Source organism: Crotalus tigris, unplaced genomic scaffold (genome assembly GCF_016545835.1).
Source record: "Crotalus tigris isolate CLP2741 ecotype Arizona unplaced genomic scaffold, ASM1654583v1 scf7180000017865.1625608, whole genome shotgun sequence".
In the NCBI taxonomy this organism is placed as follows: Eukaryota; Metazoa; Chordata; class Lepidosauria; order Squamata; family Viperidae; genus Crotalus; species Crotalus tigris.
The window spans coordinates 1,509,556-1,530,627 of record NW_024096686.1 but is presented as its reverse complement, the minus strand read 5'-3'; the positions used below and the strand labels follow the sequence as shown (position 1 = coordinate 1,530,627).

Sequence of the window (21,072 nt, the reverse complement as noted above, 5' to 3'; positions counted from 1 at the left end):
TGGCTGGCTTCAAAAAGGGTTGGGCCAATTCGTGGAAATCATGTGGATTGATGGCTATTAGTTTGGATAGCAGTAGGATTGTCCCCGAAGACCATCTGCTGGGAGACAGTTGGATGGCCGCTGTAATAAGTAACTCTAGATAGTCCTCAATTTACAACGAGTGATATATGTTTTTTAAAATCAGAACACCGTCCATCTTCATCCCATCAGCTCCCTTTCTCTCTCTAACAATAATATAATAATAATAATAATAATAACGTTGAAAGGGACCTTGGAGGTCATCTAGTCCAACCCCCTGCTCAGGCAGGAAACCCTATACCAGTGATGGCAAACCTTTTAGAGACCGAGTGCCCAAACTGCAACCCAAAACCCATTTATTTGTCGCAAAGTGCCAGGGCTGCATGAGCATTGTGGTGCCCTCGGGGGGGCGGGGCATGATCCACTAGGTGGGTGTGGCTGCAGTGATCATGACAGACTGGGTGAGCGTGGCCAGGGCCAGTCCCTCACCATCTCTGGGGCATCCCCGGGGGGCCAATGCCGCTTGCTCACTCACTTCCTGCCCTGTCGCTTCCAAATGCCACGTGCTCACTATTCTGGCGAACTCTGCTCAGGCAACGGCGTGCGTGCCCACAGAGAGGGCTCTGAATGCCACCTCTGGCACACGTGCCATAGGTTTGCCACCACTTCCCTATACCATTTCAGACAAATGGCTGTCCAGTCTCTTCTTAAAAACTTCCAGTGTTGGAGCATTCACCACTTTTGGAGGCAGGTTGTTCCACTGGTTAATTGTTCTGTCAGGAAGTTTCTCCTTAGTTCTAGGTTGCTTCTCTCCTTGATTAGTTTCCTTCCATTGCTTCTTGTCCTGCCTTCAGGCACTTTGGAAAATAGCCTGACTCCCTCTTCTCTGTGGCAGCCCCTGAGATATTGGAACACTGCTATCATGTCCCCCCTCGTCCTTCTCTTCATTAAACTAAAGATATCCAATTCCAGCAACCTTTCCTTATATGTTTTAGCCTCCAGTCCCCTAATCATCTTTGTTGCTCTTCTCTGTACTCTTTCTAGAGTCTCAACATCTTGTTTACATCATGGTGACCAAAACTGGATGCAATACTCCAAATGTGGCCTTACCAAGGCATTGTAAAGTGGTGGTATAATAGAGGTATTGATAGGTATTGATAGAGGTATTGCTAGAGATAGCAATAACTCTATCATAGCATCTTTAATTGGCTTGGCCATGTAATCTGTGGCCTTATTTTTTAATTAGTTAAACTCAAAGCACACAGCCATGTTTGTTTTACATCAGTGTAAAAGCATTACTATACAGGTAGTCCTTGACGTACGACCACAATTAAGTCCAAAATTTATGGCACTAAGTGAGACATTTGTTAAGTGAATTTTATCCCCTTTTACGACCTTTCTTGACAAAGTTGTTCAGTGAATCACTGCAGTTTTTAAGCTAGTAACACAGTTATTGAATGAATCTGGCTTTCCCATTGACTTTACTTGTCAGAAGGTCACAAAAGTGGACACTGCAACTATCATAAATATGACTTGGTTGCCAAGCATCTGAATTTTGATCATGTGACCATGGATATGCTGCAACAGCCATAAGTGTGAAAAAAGGTCATAAGTCACTTTTTTCAGTGCCGTTGCAAATTTGAACGGTCACTAAATGAACCATTGTAAGTCGAGGACTACCTGTACATGATGTTGCACCTCCCTCGAATCAGCACCCATGTTTCTGATCGGAATTTAATTTCTGTACGGCTAGAGCACCGCCTTTTGAGGAACACCGTTCCACTCCATTCCCAGGCGCTGATCTGGCACCTCACCAGCCTGCTTTCAACTTGAGCTGATCTGAAACACAGCCAGCAACATGATGTGCCAGACGAGGCCAGACAGAAGCCATCTGCTCACCTTGGCTCCGGGGTTGCCATGAGGAGAGAATGTGAAACATGGACTCCAATCAGAGGAGTCCACCAACTCCTTACAAATTCCAAAAAAAGAAAAAAAAAAGGTCATTGACGCCCTGCCATTACAGCAACATCAGTTACCTCTTTATGGAGATCAGGTCCCATTTCTGAATGGATCAGTCATTCTCTGTAACTAGCAATTTACATACCCAGCCTGCAAGCTGCTGCAAGGGTCAGTGGGCAAGGACTGTATGAATGCATGAATCGCTAAAACAGAAATTAACATCCACCGTATCTCGGTTTAATCTGCAGGCTTGGGGAATGGGGTGGAAAGGTGACCCAGGAACACAAAGTAGAACAGGGCCCCAAGCCTGGACTGGGAATTCAAGCAAGGTCTCTGGGGGCTGAATATCATTTATTTATAGCATCTGGATACTCACTTTCTGCAAAAGTCACCCAGGCAGCACATAATATATTAAGAATAACAATTTAGCTAAACAACGAAAGACCTAAGATGTTACTTTCAATGGAGGTATTTAAAATCATAATCGTAATAATATATTGAAACAAGAGAAGCAGAATTAAAATCAACAGCTGGTGAACTTATAAGGTGAAGCTAAAAGATATTTATTAGAGAGACTACATAGTCTGTTTCTCGCAAATTTGGGTGACAGCTGACAATATCTGATTGATATCCGACTGCATTTTGTATAAGGAAATGAATTAGATTCCCTCTCTTCCTTCAAAAAGTTTTGCCCCTTTATGGTTGCCAAATGATCGGTTAGGCAACTGCCCTGCTCCTGGGCCTTTAAGGATGGTTTGATCGGCAAACAATGGAGATAAGCCTTGGTCCACAGCATGCATTATTCAGGGAGCCTTATCTAATTGGGAGGCTGCCTCCAATGTCACATAACTCTTTATACAGGGAGGGAGGGAGGGGGAGAGAGAGAGAGAGAGAGAGAGAGAGAGAGAGAGAGAGAGAGAGAGAGAGAGCCTTGAGCAGTGGTGGGATTCAGCCAGTTCAGACCAGTTCAGCAGAACCGGTAGCATCCACACAGAGAACCAGTTGTTCACATATTTGAACCCCATCACTGCCCTCGAGCATGATCTGTGAACTGAGTAGGGGCACTCATCTAGGTTATATGGAGCCCATAAGACTAAACTGCAACCTTATCGGCAAAATTGAGCTTCTCTTCATGAGATGTCAATCAGCAGAAGTCAGAGAACAAGGCCCTACATCAGGTTGAAGACAGAGCCAAGAAAACAGGCCCACTTTCCCTTAATCACATATGATCTTCATCACGTGTATTGAATTGCAGAATGACAGCATTGGAAAGGACCTTGGAGGTCTTCTAGTCCAACCCCCTGCCCAAGCAGGAGACCCTATGCCATTCTGGACAAGTGGCTCTCCAAAGAGCTGCCATTAGAAGCAGAAGAGCAAACAACCAGGCTTACAACTCTGTTTAGACCATGACCTTGAGAAGAGATTGTACCAGTCACTAATGTCATAAGGGCCAAAGGAAATTGCCACTGCATAGTGGTTTGTAGGATGGTCTTCCCCATGCAGTCATAGGTGTGACTAATGCCACAAGATGCCATGGTTAGAGTTAAAATACAGTATGCATATACAGTCATGTATAATATACAATGCTGTTAGAGCCTGGAGTTAGACTTTTTACGGAGTGTTCATTGCAACGTCTCCCTAGTGGCATGCCTTCTTTCATTTTCCACTAGCAGAATATTGGTAAAGAGAAGGAATGCTGAAGACAGACAAATGGAACCATGCAACAGATCATCCGTAGGCATACATACATATTTTGCACCATTCTAATAGTAATGATCCCACCCCTACCCCATCTCTACTTCAAAACCAAGAAGATTGTAACCTGAACTACAAATTGTCTGTGATGCATTGGACCATCCCTTTCGGGATTCACAACCAGCAGAGCCAAAGGTTGCCTAGGAATTTTGGAAATCATAATCCCAAATTTATCTGATAGCTATTATAAGTCATGGTAGGTGGGGTTCTCAACTCCACTGATAAGTATCTGTGACTTCCTCCCCTGCCTCCCATCCCAGCAAAACAAGAGCAAATGTCAACAGCCTCTTGTTCTGCTAGTACAAGCCTGGTCATCTCGACAAAAAGTGTGTCACCGACTTCCCCCCAAAATTGGTTTGCAACTCCCCATCAGGGTTGCAAGCCACACTTTTAGAAACCTGGTTCTACCGCATTCCAAAAGACAGCATGGGTGCTTCTAGACCAGGGATAGGCAACCTTGGCTCTTTTATGACTCATGGACTTCAACTCCCAGAATTCCTGAGCCAGCATGGCTCAGCTTGGAAACTCCCTTTCTCCTCAGCATGGTTGGCTCAGGAATTCTGGGAGTTGAAGTCCACAAATCATAAAAGAGCCAAGGTTGCCAATGCTGAACATTTTCGAAAGGAGCAAAGAAACTTAGAAGAAGGAGCACACTCTCAACCGTTCCCTTGGATTTCTGCCTACCCTGAAAACACTGTGCAGACAAGACATAGTATGTGTCACAGAAATACTATTTATAACAATCTCTACTATTTAATCAAGGAGATACAACATGTTCTTTCCAGGCACTCTGATCCACTCCAGTGAGATTTTGAGATTTTCATTTTGACACCTAATTATTCGTGTTAGAAAGCCTGAGCTCTTAAAACTTTTTTTTAATTAAAAAAAAGTCATAAAGGTAGTAGGGTTGTAAAGAAAAACAGAAGTTCTCTTCATAATATCCTTTTGTATCCCAGGTACAACAACTGTGGACCTTCCCTCACATGCTTCCCTCACGATAAGCTTCTTCTAACAAAAATTTAGTTCATCCACCCAAGACACACAAAAAGGTCCTAACATTTAGGGCTAAGCCACTGGGGGTTTTTTTTGTTGTTGTTTTTTTACCCTACTGGCTTTTACTGAGTAACAGGCTTGGCAAGCAGCATAACAGAGGCCAGATTCACAGCAGACTATAGCTCCTGCGCATTTCGTTTACTGTTCTAGCAAGCTGCACACGCAGGTTGTTTTTTGGCAGTGCGGAAAACTTCCGGAAGCCCGGGAGCATGGTGTGTGGTCTCTCATTTGGAGCTCTTCAAAGCTGGGAACCTGCCAGACATGCTACAAGCCTTGGGACGCAGGGCTTGGCTTTGCACCCACAATAGGGCTGCTCTTCTGCAACTTTTTGCTAGGACTTCAAGCAACAGCTTCCCAGAGGACAAAGACCAAGAAAGGGATCCGTCTGTGGACAACATCATGCCTTCAAGAGCAAGTCCAAAGGCTTTTCATTACTGGAGGCAATTTATAAGCTAATCCAGATTTGACTCTTTGTCTGATATTGCCTACTTGGACTTGCAGCCCCCCTCAAACTCTTCAGCAATGAGTTTTTTTTACTCCCAATACCCTTTGTTCCAAGATATCAGGGACCCAAAAGGGATGCCAGATCCCAGCCCTTGTTATTACTTTTTATTTTTATTTATTTGTGTTCCCCCCCTTTATTATTTTTACAAATACCCCAAGGTGGCAAACCTATCCCAGCACACCTTCCTCCTCTTTTCCCCCACAACAATCCTGTGAGGTACATTGGGCCAGGAGAAAATGACTGGTCCAAAGTTACCCAGTTGGCTTTCATGGCTAAGGCAGTACTAGAATTCCCAATTTCTAGCCTAGTGCCTTAACCACTGGACCCAAATCCAATCCAAGTAACCTAAAATAAAGGAGGTGGGAAATGCTGAATTGCAAAGTCAATATCTGACAAAGCACGGAAGCGGCTCTCGAGTGCCTGTTTCATCCTACTATGGGCTCTGTTTAGAGTCAGAGAAAGGTTGCAGGTTGCTTTTGTATTCCTGCTACTAGACAACACTTTGCTACCTAGCCTTTTAAAAAGGTCTGAACAAATCACAAAGAAAGTCTATGTGGCATATATTTGTCAAATAAATGGCTTGAACGATTCGGCTATTATACAGAGTAGATACGCTGCTTTGGTCAGAAAATAATAAGATGGCTTTAGAAGGCAGTGTAACATTTAGTTTTAATAGGTGTTCAATGAACATGCAGGCATTCTTACTATTTTCTTATTTTAAATACAATGAAGGTTTCTACAGACAAAAACACGGCTGGGCCGTGAACTCACCTGTATGCCCCCATTGTGGCCAATCTCTACATGGAAGAGGTAGAAACCAAAGCCCTAAACTAGGTATGTGGACGCTATTTGGATCAAGTTCAAAACACAGAAATTGGAAGCGTTCACCAAACATATCAATTCTGTGGACAGATACATCAAGTTCATGTGGGAAGATGTTATGGAAAATAGTCTAGCCTTCCTGGACTATGAAGTACACATTAAAGAAGACAGAAGCCTTAACAATGAAGTTTACAGAAAACCCTCACACAAAGATCAATATTTACATTTTGAGTCTCACCACCCCTGGAGCACAGAATGGGAGTTATCAGAACCCTACACCACCAAGCCTACTAGCAAAGATGGGAAAGAAAAAAAGAACTAAACTACATCAAGCAAACCCTCAGAACGTGTGTCTATCCCAAGTGGGCCTTCATCAAGTCCCCCAAAAGACCCAGCAAGAGCTCCTCCATAACCGACAAAGAAAAGAACAGTAAACGAAGCAATGCTGTCTTTCCATACATTGCAGGAATGTCTGAAAAGCTCAGGTGGATCTTCAGCCAACACAACATTACGTGCACTCTTTAAACCCAAGAATACACTAAGGCAGAGGCTTGTCCATCCCAAAGATAAAGCACCCAGACACAAACTAAGCAACATGGTATGTGCAGTACAATGCAGTGAGACATGTGCAGATCTGTACATTGGGGAAACAAAATAGCCACTTCATAGATGCATGGCACAACATAGGAGAACAAACCCATCAGGACAAGATTCAGCAGTCCATCTGCATTTAAAAGACAAAGGCCACTCTTTCGAAGACAGCAAAGTCCACATTTTGGACAGAGAGGACCGCTGGTTTGAAAGAGAGGTCAAGAGGCCATCTGTGTCAAAACTGAAGAGCCCTCTCTCAACAGAGGGGGAGGGATACAACATCATCTATCTCCAGTCTACAACACAGTCCTTTCAGCAGTTCCAAGAAGGCTCCACACCCATTTGCACCACTCAGGTGACCCTGAGGACGGTGGCCTCAATGACTCTCTAAAAGAATGCAAATGACCAGCTGTCTGTGTTCCCCATTAGTTTCATTAGTCAGAACCATGACACCAGACAGAGTTGAAGAAGCTTCTTGGATGAGAAGTGAAACATTTTCAAAGAAAAACAAGAAAGTTCAGTTGTCTCATGAAAAAGCACCTTTGGGGTTACTACTGTTTTCTTCTTAACTTCACTTTCCAATAAAATAACAGAATAACAGAGTTGGAAGGGACCTTGGAGGGCTTCTAGTCCAACCCTCTGTTCAAACAGAAAACTCTACACCATTTCAGACAAATAGGTGTCCAATCTCTTCTTAAAAACCTCCAGTGATGAAATACCCACAATTTTGGAGGCAAGCTTGTTCCACTTATTAATTGCTCTTAGTCAGGAAACTTCTCCTTAGTTCTAGGTTGCTTCCCTCCTTGCTTAGTTTCCATCCGTTGCTTCTTGTCCTGCCTTCAGGTGTTTTGGAGAATAGCTTGACCCCTTCTTCTTTCTGGCAACCCCTGAGATATTGGAACACTGCTATCATGTTACCCCTTCATCCTTCTTTTCATTAAACTAGACATACCCAATTCCTGCAATCGTTCTTCATAGGTTTTAGCCTCCAGCCCCCTAATCATCTTTATTGCTCTTTTCTGCCCATCTTCACAAGCACAGCTCTTCCAGCAAGAAGAGAACTGTATGCACCCCTTTTCCCTGACTTAGCTTTGCAAAAGGCCTATATATTAATTTGCCTTATCAGCTCTATTGCTTCTTCTGCTTATAAAGGAGAAGGTAGCAGCAGAAATGGCAGCCATCACAAACTAGGTGGGGGGCAAATGAATTCTCAGTGAACCTTTCTGGACTCCTTCCTGGACTCATAAATCAGTTGTCAGCAAAGCATCTTTCAACTTGCAACTTTCTTTGGCCACAAGTCATCCTAAGTAATGCTATAAATCAATGCAACTGGACCTTGGTTCAGTAGCAGGAACCATAGAGAGGTATGCATGCTAGGTTGATGAAAGCATTACCTTACACTGTTGCCGCTAAAATAATCATAATATCTGCCCAAGAGATGGCAACCGGATTTAACAAATCCCAGGGGAAAACAAAACTATCTCCATCAAGTCCAAATGCAAAGGAGAAAATCTACAGATTGGAACTACAGCCAAGATCATATATTACGTGAACAAGGACTCAGTCGTGATTTATTATCATAAACCATAACTGACTGGGTACAGTATTTGGGTATTCAGACACAATACAATTAATTCAATAGAGTACAGGTAGTCCTGGACTTATGACCACAATGGAGCACAAAATTTCTGTTACTGAGACATTTGTTAAATGCGCTTTGCCCCCCTTTTACAACCTTCCTTGCCACAGTTGTTAAGTGAATCACAGCAGTTGTTAAGTTAGCAACAAGGCTACTGAATGAATCTAGCTTCTCCACTGACTTGTCAGAAGGTTGCAAAAGGTGATCACATCATCCTGGAACACTGCAACCATCATAAATATGAGTCAGTTGCCAAGTGTCTGAATTTTGATCACGTGACCCTGGGGGTGTTGCAATGGTTGTTAAGTGTGAAAAAACGGTCATAAATCACTTTTTTCAGTGCTGTTGTAACTTCAGTCACTAAATGAACTATTGTTGTGTCGATGACCACCTGTATACATTGAAATTAAATAATGGTTTGTCCTTCTGGAGGCACAGCATCCTCCCTAATTCTGGACTCCTCCCTTAAGCCCAACCCCCCCCCCCCCAAATCTGTTAAAGTTTAGCATAATACATGAGTGTAGGCTGTAAGTGATCCATTGGGCTATCCTAGGAAAGGCCTCCTTGTTTTAAATTATTCCCTTCTCTCTCATCCAATGTTCTTTTTACATCATGATAGCGCACTCATCAGAATAGCTACTGATATAGAACAGGAATAGAGAAATATGCAATATCATGACGCTACAATAAAGAAGCATCCTTGTGTGTTACAATAGAGATCTCAATGGTGTTTTAGCTGTAGCCCCCGACACAAGGTGAGATTAATATCTGTAGCACCACTGAATACCTTCAGAAATATCTTGTAAAGCCTGTCCTTCATACTCAATTTGGCTTGAGGAAACAATTATCTCTGTAGGAAGAGAAACTAAATTTTCAAATAAGCTGTTTGAGGATTCAGAGAATACGATACCTTTTCATGATTATCTTGGGTGCAAATATCAAAGCACGGCCAAGATGTTGAAGGCAAAATGCTAGGTTCCAATTCAGCAGGTGACCCAGCTGGGGTGACTTTGGACCAGGGATTTTCAAACTTGGCCCTTTTATGACTTGTGGACTTCAACTCCCAGAATTCCTCAGCCAGTATTGCAAGTTTGAAGACCCCTGCTTTGGACCAATCCCTTTCTCTCAGCCCAACTTACCTCATAGGGTTGTTGTCATAAGGAAAACAGGAGGAGGAAGGAGTATTAGTATATTAATAAAAAATAGTGGATCCAGACTGTGCTGGAGTTATAGTCATTCCCAGCAGTAAGACTTGTTGATTTCAATAAAGTACAAGCCTATTTGAAGCAGACATGATGAAGGACTCAGCTGTTAATTACTTACCCCTATATGCCTTTGAGATCATTGGGGCAAATTAGTTGTATCAAGCTCTATTGATTTTAACCAGAACAAATACAGTTAACTTAATTGGGCTCCAGGCTATGGTGTTGAGCCAGCATCACTAACTAGGACTTTAAAGATTCACGCTTTCCAATTATGCTTCAATTAGGGATTGAAGCTTCTGTTCTCTTTTGATTTAGTTTTTTTTTTTAGCTGTTTCATCCCTTCCTCCGAAAATTACTATTTTACAGAATTTAACCACTGAATAATGAATCAGTGCCAACGTACAGATCTTCAGCTATATTTATTTAAAATGTTCAAAGGTCTGGTAGGAGAAAACAGTAAGAGAAAGCCTACATTAATGAACTAAACTATTATTAATATCACACAGATCAAGCACTCAGGGATCTAAACAGGAGATGGACAAAAATAAAAGTAACACAGAAGAGGACTCTCATTCCATTTTGAAAACCATCTTCCCCAATGCTTTACTCTGTGAATGTGTTAGACTATAAATTCCAGTGAATCAAGAAGAAGCTAGACTACAAAGGCACATTTCTTTTGCCAGATCACCAGAAAAATAAGTGTGAGAAAGGTGTACGAGCCCAAATCCTCCCCAAATCCTGTTTATTAGAAATTTAAAAAAGGTCATGACCCCTGTTTTAGATTTAATTCAATCCCAGGGAGGGGAAAAAAAGGTCTGTCTTTTGCTTCTTGAAAGTATAAGATGAGTAGCAACAGCACTTAGCCCTTAGACCAGTAGTGGCGAACCTATGGTACGGGTGCCAGAGGTGGCACTCGGAGCCCTCTCTGTGGGCACACGTGCTGTTACTCCAGCCTTGCCTCCCCCCGCGACCCTCTCCTCTCCAGCAGCCTCCCTGAAAGACAGTCACCCTCGAGCATGGCCCACACAGAGCAGCACAGCCAAGGACATGGCAGCCAGGCAGTGTAGACAAGACTCTGCCCTCATATCCCATCATGCAGTTGATGCTGCAGGGTGCGGGCAGAGGTGTGGCCGCCATAGCACTGCTGGGCTGCCTGGACAATCTGTGGCGGGCCCTGGAGGTGGTGAGTTGTCCTGTGGGCAAGCGGGGCAGGGGATGGGGGGGCAGAGCGGGGGTGGGGAAGGGGGTGGAGTGGGGACTGGGCCAGTTTTGGGGCACTCGGTCTCTAAAAGGTTCGCCATCACTGCCTTAGACTTATATACCACTTCACAGTGCTTTACGGCCCTTTCAAAGCAATTTACAGAGCTAGCATATTGCTCCAACAATCTGGGTGCTCATTTTACCAACCCCGGAAGGACAGAAGGCTGAGTCAACCTTGAGTGGGTCAGGATCGAATTCTTGACAGTTAGCAGAATTAGCCCGCAATACTGCATTCTAACCACTGCGCCACCACAAAGTCACTTTTTCCTCCACTGAAAGTATAGAATGAGTAACTGACATTCCTCTACTGACCTTGCAGGATGCATCGGGTTAAGATGACTTCTGACAGAGGGGAAAAATGAGCAGAAAGAGTGTTTCTTTCTTTAGCTTCCATTTTCCCTTCCATGCTACAGACCTCGGTTTAAGGGCAGGTGACATTGGCTAGAGGCCTGAACTAATCTCATCGATGGAGAAAGAGCGGAAATTGCAGCTAGGTGAATTAGCTGCTGGCTGCCCTCTCTAATTAACCACAGTAATACAGCAAATATAGGCATAGGCATAGATCTTAATAGATTGCGCATAGCAGGAAGTGGCAGGACTATAAATAAAACACAGGCTTTCTAGGGTCATTTCCAACCATGGGGAAATCTTGCCAGCCCAGCATGGGATTGTTAGGGTGAAATCAGAAGATTTTTACAAATCCCAGGACAGTCTATTGCCCCCAGAGGCAGCAGCCTTCAAGGAAAAGAAAGACCTTGTTTAAAACCAGCCAGCCAGCTGGCAACTGTTCCTATAGAGACCGGATTCTCCCCTGGACAATAGAGCAGCCAGGAGGAATGAGACAGTAAACACATGGCTGACTTGCATAACAATACTCGGCCAAAAGATGCTGAGCCTTTTTTCCTCCCATCCTCCAAGCTGTGCTTAAGTTTCAAAATACAATCTCGCTTTAATAGAGGTGGAGGTGGCAATCTGAGCAATGCATTAGAAACAGCCTACGCACTAACCAGGGGGGGGGGATATCTTGGCATATTTGGCTGGATTGTCAGTATACTGTCAGTACATTATGTGCTTCTGAGAGACAAACCTCTATTTTTGCACGTAAGGAAACGTTGGGGAATAAAGACAGCACAGAAGTAATACTTGGAGTACGGTTTAGTTCAGTGCCACCTCTCCTGCAATTGTTTCTGCTCTTGCCTTACCTTTCTTTGTGTGAGATTTATTACCCGGCATTTCAGAGATGGGAAGAAAAGAGGATGTATATATTTTTAATGAGAAGAGAAAAACCCCTGAAACTTTTACCAACTCAGAGGAGTAGCAAACAGATGAATTACACAAAGCTGCTTAGTTAAGCTGCCTTCCTCCAGTCAATATGGCAGAAACAGGCAAAAACCGGAATGGGGAAAACTCGCCAACTCACTGCAGACAACTTGCCACAGGACAATTCAACAAATACAAAAGTTACATTAATTTGAATGGAACTGTGGCCAATAATAATAATAAAATAAAGAAAGTCAATCCGGAAATACAAGAGTTGGATGTGGCGAGTTGTATTGGGGTACAAGCTCCTGTTAGAAATGTAGGACAAAACCCTCATCTTCCAAGTCAAGATTAACTAAGTTGAAGTTGATCAAGATCACTGTGGGATCCCTGCAATGGTCTGGATTTCTTCCAATCTGTTCCATGCACAAGTCAGAAGACAAATAGTTCAAATTAAGCATCTGTACCAGATTCTGATGTTCATCCACTTACTAGTGATGGGCTGGGCAACCCAGATAATAGGAACTGCATAAGCATTGTGAATGTACACATAATTTCATTGTGTACATTATGTGAATGTACATACATACATCATGTGAATGTGAAGGTACACACAATATACACAAGAGAAAGTCAAAAGAGGTGACTAAAATGAGGTTTTAGAGCATGAGAACAATAACATTTTGGATCAACCCCATACAGCCCTGGGTAAATCTACCTCAGTGTTTTTGGTCAGAAGAGTAACTCTAAGCATCCTTCTAATCCAAGATGGTGCCTTGTGACAATGTTGACTTCTGCCCAAGAGACCTAATGTATAGAGTCTAGTGCTTAACAGGTTTATGTCCACCAGACTACCTGGGTAAGATAAAAATGAAACCCGAACTCACTAGGAGTTCAGAAGAAGGATGTCCCCTTCTTCTTAGCTCCTTACCTTCCAGAAATACAATTCCCATCATCTCCATTCAGCATGACCAAAAGCTGTTTGAATAAACTGTGGGTTGTAGTCAATCCTATCTGCAGAATATGGCTCATTCTGGAAATACTCTTACTATGTTTAAAGTTTATGGGGTGTAATAAAGATCCCCAAGGTGTGAAACAATTGGAATTTCAACTCTTTTTCATTGAAACATTAGCTCAGCCATTCAGATAAGCAAAACACGTTCCTGCCTACAGACAGCATGGCAGAAATAAGATGCAGTAAGCATAACGATGCCACTACTGCATTTTCCTGGTCTACACTTGGACTACAGAGCTGTCAGAGAAAGCCCACCTATATTACTTCCAGAAAGGGGGAAAGTAACATTACTAAAGAGAAACAGTAAATTCAGGCCAGCTTTCTGAATCATTAAAGAGCAGGCATCATTCTGCAGATTGTGAGGAAAGAGCTTCAACAGAGCAACTAGACATCCAGTTCAACGCAAGCATCTTCTACATGTGAATGTCTCCTGGGAAGGATGGATTTGGAAGGGTTTAAAATATATGAAGCCGGTCTTGCAATTCCTATTCTATTTGCTTCTGAGCAAATGATTTATCTTGGTAATACCGTACTTCCAGCCCTGAAAAGTGAAAATACAAAGACGGGGAAGAACCTACTGTACCTTTGTGCAAGAACCACACTAGACATGTTTAGATCAAGGTGGGAATGGGGGGTTCAAAAAAATTTCATTTCAAGGAAGGTAGGGGGGCAAAGGAAAGTAACAGACAACGAATTGGTCCAAGAACTGAATGTTGCACCTCAGTTTCAAAACATGGATTCAGTCCTTTGAACTCATAAGTGTGCAGAACAACACCCCTCTTTCCCTCCTCCCCATTCTTATCCCAAATATGTAGATTTGTTCCCTTCATTCTTTCGTTTTGCTTTTATGCACACCTACCAACATACTCCCTTTCTGTGGGAGGAGTGTCTACGTGAAAAAAGGGATCATTTGAGAGTCCCTACACACCCACAAGCAACCTAATCCAACCCTCCTTGAATGCCATTGACCCCTTATCTAATTCTAAGCAGGTGCCAATTATTAATTGAAAACATACCTATGCATAGGCTATAGCAATAAATCAGTTTAAATGAGCCTTCACATGTGGACCTGGTATTTCATGCCTCATACTTTCAAGCATATCAAAATATCAAAATATACATATTGGGACCCCCTCCTAACATCCTTCCTCCCACCCCTACCCTACAAACGCTTTCTATTGTTGTGTTCCACCAATGTTCCACCATCCCTGCTTCTTCTCTCATAAGTTCACAAATATTCCCCACTTCAGCACCTCTTCCAGTCTTCACAAGCTTATTGTTAAGGCTCTGGACCTCAGAGTGATAGCCTGGCACATGAAAGAGAAAAGCTTGGTTGCCTCCTGGTGCTATCCAAGGTCCTGCAATGCAAATCGGACCATACGGCAACTGTAACTTCACCCTCCTTCATGCATTTGTTGTATTTCATAGAATTGTAGTTGGTGTACAATACAAATTCTGTGTGGCATCAGGAAGGGCATCCAGCCAGTAACTGCTCAGCTCCATCCAGTTGCCCCTGACCCCGAATTAAAGGATTACAGGGTCGTAAAAAAAGGAGGTAGTTGGTGTACAATTGAGGAGAGAAGTCCACAGGTCAGTGATTTAGCGTATGCTTTCCTATGTACGGAACCAGATTTGACACTCGACACCTCAAGTGAAAAAATATGTCATGGAAAAGGGATGGGGGAAAGCCTAGCTGGAGATGCCAGAAGGTATCACTTGATAGAAAAGACTACCTTGATTCATTTGGTTACATTAACTACCCTAACTCACTGAGTATTGCAGATAAGTTTCCCCTGTTGGAAAGGAATAGAGCATCCTTAGGCAGGGGAACAATCAACCCAACTGCACCTTGCTGTGGTCCTTGCCTGCCAGGAGCAGACCAGTTTGCCTGTCTTCAAAGTTCTTTTAAAGTATCTGAAAAGCTAAAACAGGAAACCTACATTTTTAGACTTACTCAAACAAAGAACCCAAAAGGACAATTGCATTTTGCAATGTCATTTCCCTTACTACCATCCATTAAGCAGACGAAACTGAGAGGGGAGGGGGAAAAGGAAAAATAAAAGCTGGGCCATTAAACACTACTTCCTACTGGATTAGTCACGCAGGGCTTTTCAACCTTTTCACCGACTGTACCACTTTTAGGATATGGCAAGGTGTCAAAAACTTGATGACCAAAAAAAAAAAAAAACCTGTTCAAAGTTGCAATTGCACTGAAATGACCATTTTTCACACTTATGACCATTGCAGCATGCCCAGGGTCATGTGATTTCTATTTGGATGCTTGGCAACTGATTCATATTTATGATGGTCACAGTGTCCCATGGGTCATGTGATCCCCTTTTGCAACCTTTTGACAAGCAAAGTCAATGGCAGGGCTGCTGGTGGCCAAGTGCTAAGGCAGGAGGACCCTCCCTCCTTCCCTGCCTCTTTCTCATGCCCACCTCCTTCTAAAGGAAGAATTTGAAAAAAAAACATATTTTCTCTCTTCCATATATTCATCAAACCAGGAAAAGCCTCCAGAGACAGAAAAGACAAACTGCTGAGTGAACTAGCTTAAAAAGGCACATTCCCCTTTAAGAATTAGCTACTGACTAGAAAGGAAAGTTAAGGAGCACAGCCTTAAAGAAGAAAAAAGAATGTAAATAAGTACTGGCTGCCATAAGTACTGGCTAAGGCAGCCTCCCCAAATGGCTCCATTCATAAGTAAAGGAATGCTACAGGCAAAATCCATTCAGGAGAAAAAAACTTCAAAATCCCTTGCAGCAAAACTTACAGCTAACAATAGCAAAGCAATAGAAGCTAATGGGAGACATCAGCCATTAGCCAGATAGAAATTGTCAAACACTCCTTAAGAACACAAAGGCCTCATTGCACAAATCCCAGAACTTCAAAGTCACAAAAGCACATAAGAATCCTTCCACTCTCCATCTCCCTCCCTCCTTCCGTGTCTCACCTCCAGCTGATGTTACCTTTCTTCATTCCTCGTGGAGGGCAACCCCTCTCCTGCTGCATTTCTTGCCTGTTTGTTGCTGCCAGCACAGGTGGCTGCCACAGAAGTTGTAGATCGGCTCATCACCGGCCTACTTGGCCTGCTTGATCTCCTCTTCTCTCCCCCCCACCCTCCTCCTGACTCCACCTCCTTCCACGGCTGCCTCTTTTTTTCTCTCTCCCTCTCCCTCCAGAGGACTCTCTCACAGTAAGTCCTTTCCTGTGCTGGCTCTTTCCCTCCCCCACTAACTTGGCTAGGCAGGGCTGCATACCACCTGCAATTCATTAATGTACCACAAAGCCCTGGATTAGTGGATTATGTGTTGGTTTTCTTGATTTATTATTAGGTTTGAGGGTTGGTTCAGATATTGTGATCAAGTAGCTTTCACTATTACTATATAGCTTTCAAGTGAGAAATACACATGAAGGTTCAATTAAACTATTGCTAATCATGGACAGGAATCTTCTCAACTAACAGTTAGCATCTGCTTGGAGTTAAATAAATGTCAACAGAATTCAAGGGGGAGTTGGACTTAGTCCACTTGTGGCTATGTAGGGATTCTAGGCTGATCCCTCTTTTAACTCCAACCCCCAGGTCCTTCTCCTACAATAATAAGCTTTTCATGTATGTCAGCATATTGTACAGAAATGGAGATTTTCACCATGCTGTTGCAAACATTTATTTTGTGACAGTGGGTGGTGGGACATAATGGAAGTAAGAAGAAGCACCCTTCAGCTCTGAAATATCTGCACAATGAGATGAGACAAGATGAGATGAGCTACTAGCTCTGGATGGAGTAACCTCTTCAGCAATTCTTCTCCAATTGCCAACAGACCCTTCTTAATGAAAAGGATTTCCTCTCCAGGCAGTTCCTTTGCTGAACAATTGTGCTGATTGTGATTTCTTTAAATGTTTGAATCCCATGGCTTATTTCCAGTTCTACCTCCTTGGCTCCCTCTACTTGACCCCAGGAACAATGGATAGAATTGCCCAGTTAATATTGCCCAGTTTAACATTAGGTTCAACTTACTAGGCAACCATTAGTCACATTTTAACTAACCAATCTCACAAGGCTGTGTAAAGATAATAATTGAAGTAACATATGTGGCCACACCTGGTTGGCACGAAACTATGGTAGTGTCATACCAATGGAATGAATAAAGGCATATTAAAATCTGCTTGCAGATGGAAGAGTAGATGTTTAATTAAAACAAAGAAGCATTTTGCTATGCAAATGAATTCTAGTAGGTTTTCAGATTTGACTTCTAGAATCTGGAACTATGTCTGCCCATAGGCAATACAATTTTGTACAAATTCAATTTTCATAAGATGTGCTATCTTAATTATGCCCCAGAGACAGATTAAATTTTAGCATGGACCCTGTCTCAAGGGAGCTAATTGTTTTGAGACTTCAATTAACTTCTTGCCCATTCTAACCAAGTCTTTATAGTTCCTAAGATGAGGTTAGCGGCTCATTCGTATTAGTCTCTCATTTGGCAACACAATGTTATTTCTTCTATTTTTTTGCTCATCCTCCTGCCCACTTTGGGTGAATAAGAACCTCAATATTTTCCAAATGTTCCCAATAGCAAAGTTGCAAAAGGCAGACAGCTGGAATGGCGGGCCTGGATTCTATCCTAACATCAAGATCAACTTGAGAAAGAGATTTTAATGTAGGGAATGTCCAGATTGTTCGGCAGCAAGCAAGATCAGTCTCCCATTCCAATGTTTTAGCCAGTGACAAACAAAACAGCCACATTAGGGGTTAGCATGCTAGCTAGATAGTCCAGATTAATGGTTCACTCTCTTTCTAACTGAAATGGCTTTGACCATAAATGAAACATCACTTCTCTTTATAATGGTGAAACACCAATGGTGGGGAAAGGAAACATGCAGGCGTTACTTTTGGACAGAGAAAGAGGTTTCACTGGGTTGTCAGAAGTCACATTTGCCCAACCAGACTATTTGTCCACTTAAAATTGAATTTTAAAGTTTCTTTCAAGTGGCTCTCAACTCCTACTGTCACATCTACATAGTTTTCTTCCTTCTTTCAATCTAGTCTACTCTAAGATTTCCTGGGACCGAATATTTACCAGATCCAACCCTGCTTACTTTTTACCCCCCCCCCAAAACCCACCCCATATTCTACAAGGTGCTGCTATGAGCAGAAACTTTGTCCACATGGCCAACTTGATTTATTACATCAGGCAATGGTTCCTTGGGATTTTAGACAGAGGCCATCCCCAGCCTGTCTCAGGAGACCAGTGGCCAGACTTGGGGACTTCTTCACAAAAAGCAGGTATTCTTTGATAGAGCTCTTTAAACAAAAGTCAAAAGAAGAAGCCACAGCCACCCTTATCCGGAGAGGAGCAAAGAGAAGGAAAGAATCTCCTTCCTTTATGAACTAACTGTTTACAACAGAGGTGGGGAACGATGGCCCTTTTATGACTTATGGACTCCAACTCCCATGGCTGGCTCAGGAATTCTGAGAGCTGAGGTCCACAAGTCATATCATTCCCCCCCCCCTCTGGTTTATGAGCAGATAAAAGGTATTTTCCTAGGTCAGGGGTCGGTAACCTTGGCTTTTATGACTCGTGGACTTCAGCTCCCAGAATTCCTGAGCCAGCATGGGAGTTGGAGTCCACAGTTCATAAAAGGGCCATCGTTCCCCACCTCTGTTGTAAACAGTTAGTTCATAAGGCAGTGGTGGTAAACCTTTTAGAGACTGAGTGCCCAAACTGCAACCCAAAACCCGCCTATGTATCGCTGGGTGCCAGGTGGGCATGGCTGTGGTGGTCATGGCAGATGGGGTGGGTGTGGCCAAGGTAGGCGTGGTCACCTTGATGTTGTTCGTGGAGAGGGACACCTGTGGGGGCTGGGCACAGTTGGGGGAGATCCAGGGGATCTCTGGCAGGTAGCGCAGTGGGCAGGAGGCTTGTTCTGTGGGATGAGGCGAGGCAGGGCGGGCGTGCCATTGTCACAGGGCAAGGCGAGGCAGGGCCAGGGCGGCTGCTGCCTGACACCATCGGCCCCCACACAGAGGCCAGTGAGCGCATGGGGGCCAACAACGTCGGTCAGTAGCCACAGCCTGCCGGCTCCTCGACCAGCGCACTCTGGGGCTCCACAGCCCACCACCAGCAGTTCAGAGAAGCCGCCTCTGAGCTGGACGGCCAGCCAACAACTGAGGAGGCAATGCAGTGAGTCGTGCCCGGGAAAAGGAGAGTATGTGAGTCCAGGAGGGATGGGACGAGGGGGGGAGGGAAACCAGCCGTGCTGGGATGCTTCCGGCCATGTGGGACCTTGGTGAGTTAGTGGGTGGCTGGTTGAAGAGGGATGGTTGCCATCTCCGGGGCATGGCGCGCGTGCCCACAAAGAGGACTTTGAGTGCCGCCTCTGGCACACGTGCCATAGGTTCGCCACCACTGTCACAAGGGAACAAGATTCTTTGCTTCTGGCTGGCTCAGGAATTCTGGGAGTTGAAGTCCACGAGTCATAAAAGAGCCAAGGTTCCCTACCTGTCCTAGGTTTCCTGTAAGAATGCCTGTATATGATAAAAATAGGAATAATTCATCCCACCCTGACAGGTCGGAGGCCATTCTATAATGTGACTGCCTGATCCTCCCATTGTCCTCACCAGATATGCAAGGCACACCACGAAGAATATTGCTCAGACCAGATTTATGGGCTAAATATAGAACTGAGCTTACCAGGTTATAAACAGACACTCATCACCACTGGCAGCAAGATTACCTAAGGATAATAAGCCATCTCTAGGCCTGGTCAGCCTGCTTCAGTTGGAGCTGCTGGGTTCAGCCACTTGCAGGAACCATATTAGTAAATTGCCTCAAAATCTATATGGATACTGCCTTTCAGCAATAAGGTAACAACAGCTCACTGGCAGAAAGAAATACTAATTCCTTTAGCTACAAGTGAGTCTCTGGTTAAACTTTGCATAAGAATCCATATGCTTCGTATATTCCTTCTAAATATTTATTGAGATGCTTCTATGGGTCTTGAGAGAAATTGTACCTTGAATACTACTTTTTTTTCCCACATGGGTATCTTTACATGTCAGTGTTAAAAGAGTCATAAGCACCATATGCCTCGTGTTACTAGTTAGAAAGGGGGGTCTCAACTCCATGGTAAAAACATAGCATACTGTAAGCACTACCCAATCTATAAATGCAAACAAGGAATATACAATATACAAAGGCACTGGATGGTTGCTTAAACACAGCAGAAGACCTTGTCTCATCCATTCTAAAGGCCAACTTGTAGCTTACCTGTGCACAGTGGAAATCTTGTTGCATTAGATATTCCTGAGAAATAATAGACTGTAGTGTGTTCCCTTTTCAAACTCAGGTTTCAAGATCCTCTGCTGCAGTTAACCAGCAAAAATACATTTAAGGGCTATTAATATGTTAATAAGCACCCTTACCAAATTTGTTATGACACCATGTTGTAAACATGCTGGTTATTATTGGAGCTAAAAGGCCCGAACCACCTCAATCCATCTCAAAATGGTATCCTAGAGGCTGCCAAATCCCCAGACTCTGACTGACTTCTTCATTTCAGAACTCCGCTTTCTGAACAGGTCACAAACTCCACTCGCTTATGAAACAATCATGGCTTGTCATCATGGGGTTCTTGTCTTGTGTGGAACCATAATATCCCTGTGATGGTGTTTCCATTTCTCCATGTGCAGACTGACCTTAACTGTCCCTCAGTCAGCTGCACACTATGGGATAATAAGGTTTAAAGTATTTACATACTGCTATGAAATATTTAGGCATGAGGTACCTGAACACTTAAGCCTGTATTGAGTGAACTCAGTGATCAGGTGGTCTGCCTGGTTAAATCAGAGTACTTAATATTGATCTGCTCCATGTATTACTGGAACTTCAAACATGGAAATTTTACCAGCCCATATTCTTGGCTTCATTTTGTAACAATTCTTAAATAATGTCAAGTTTAATTCAGTATCAGTATGCCCTATGAAAG

At 43.4% G+C, this 21,072-nt stretch overlaps 1 protein-coding gene across 3 annotated transcripts in view; it reads right to left on the bottom strand.

The window, feature by feature from the left end:
* The window catches only part of LOC120308102 (rhomboid-related protein 3-like), a 123,795-nt gene that overhangs the window by 88,002 nt on the left and 14,721 nt on the right, over positions 1 to 21,072 (bottom strand). The gene's annotated exons all lie outside the window — the stretch shown is intronic.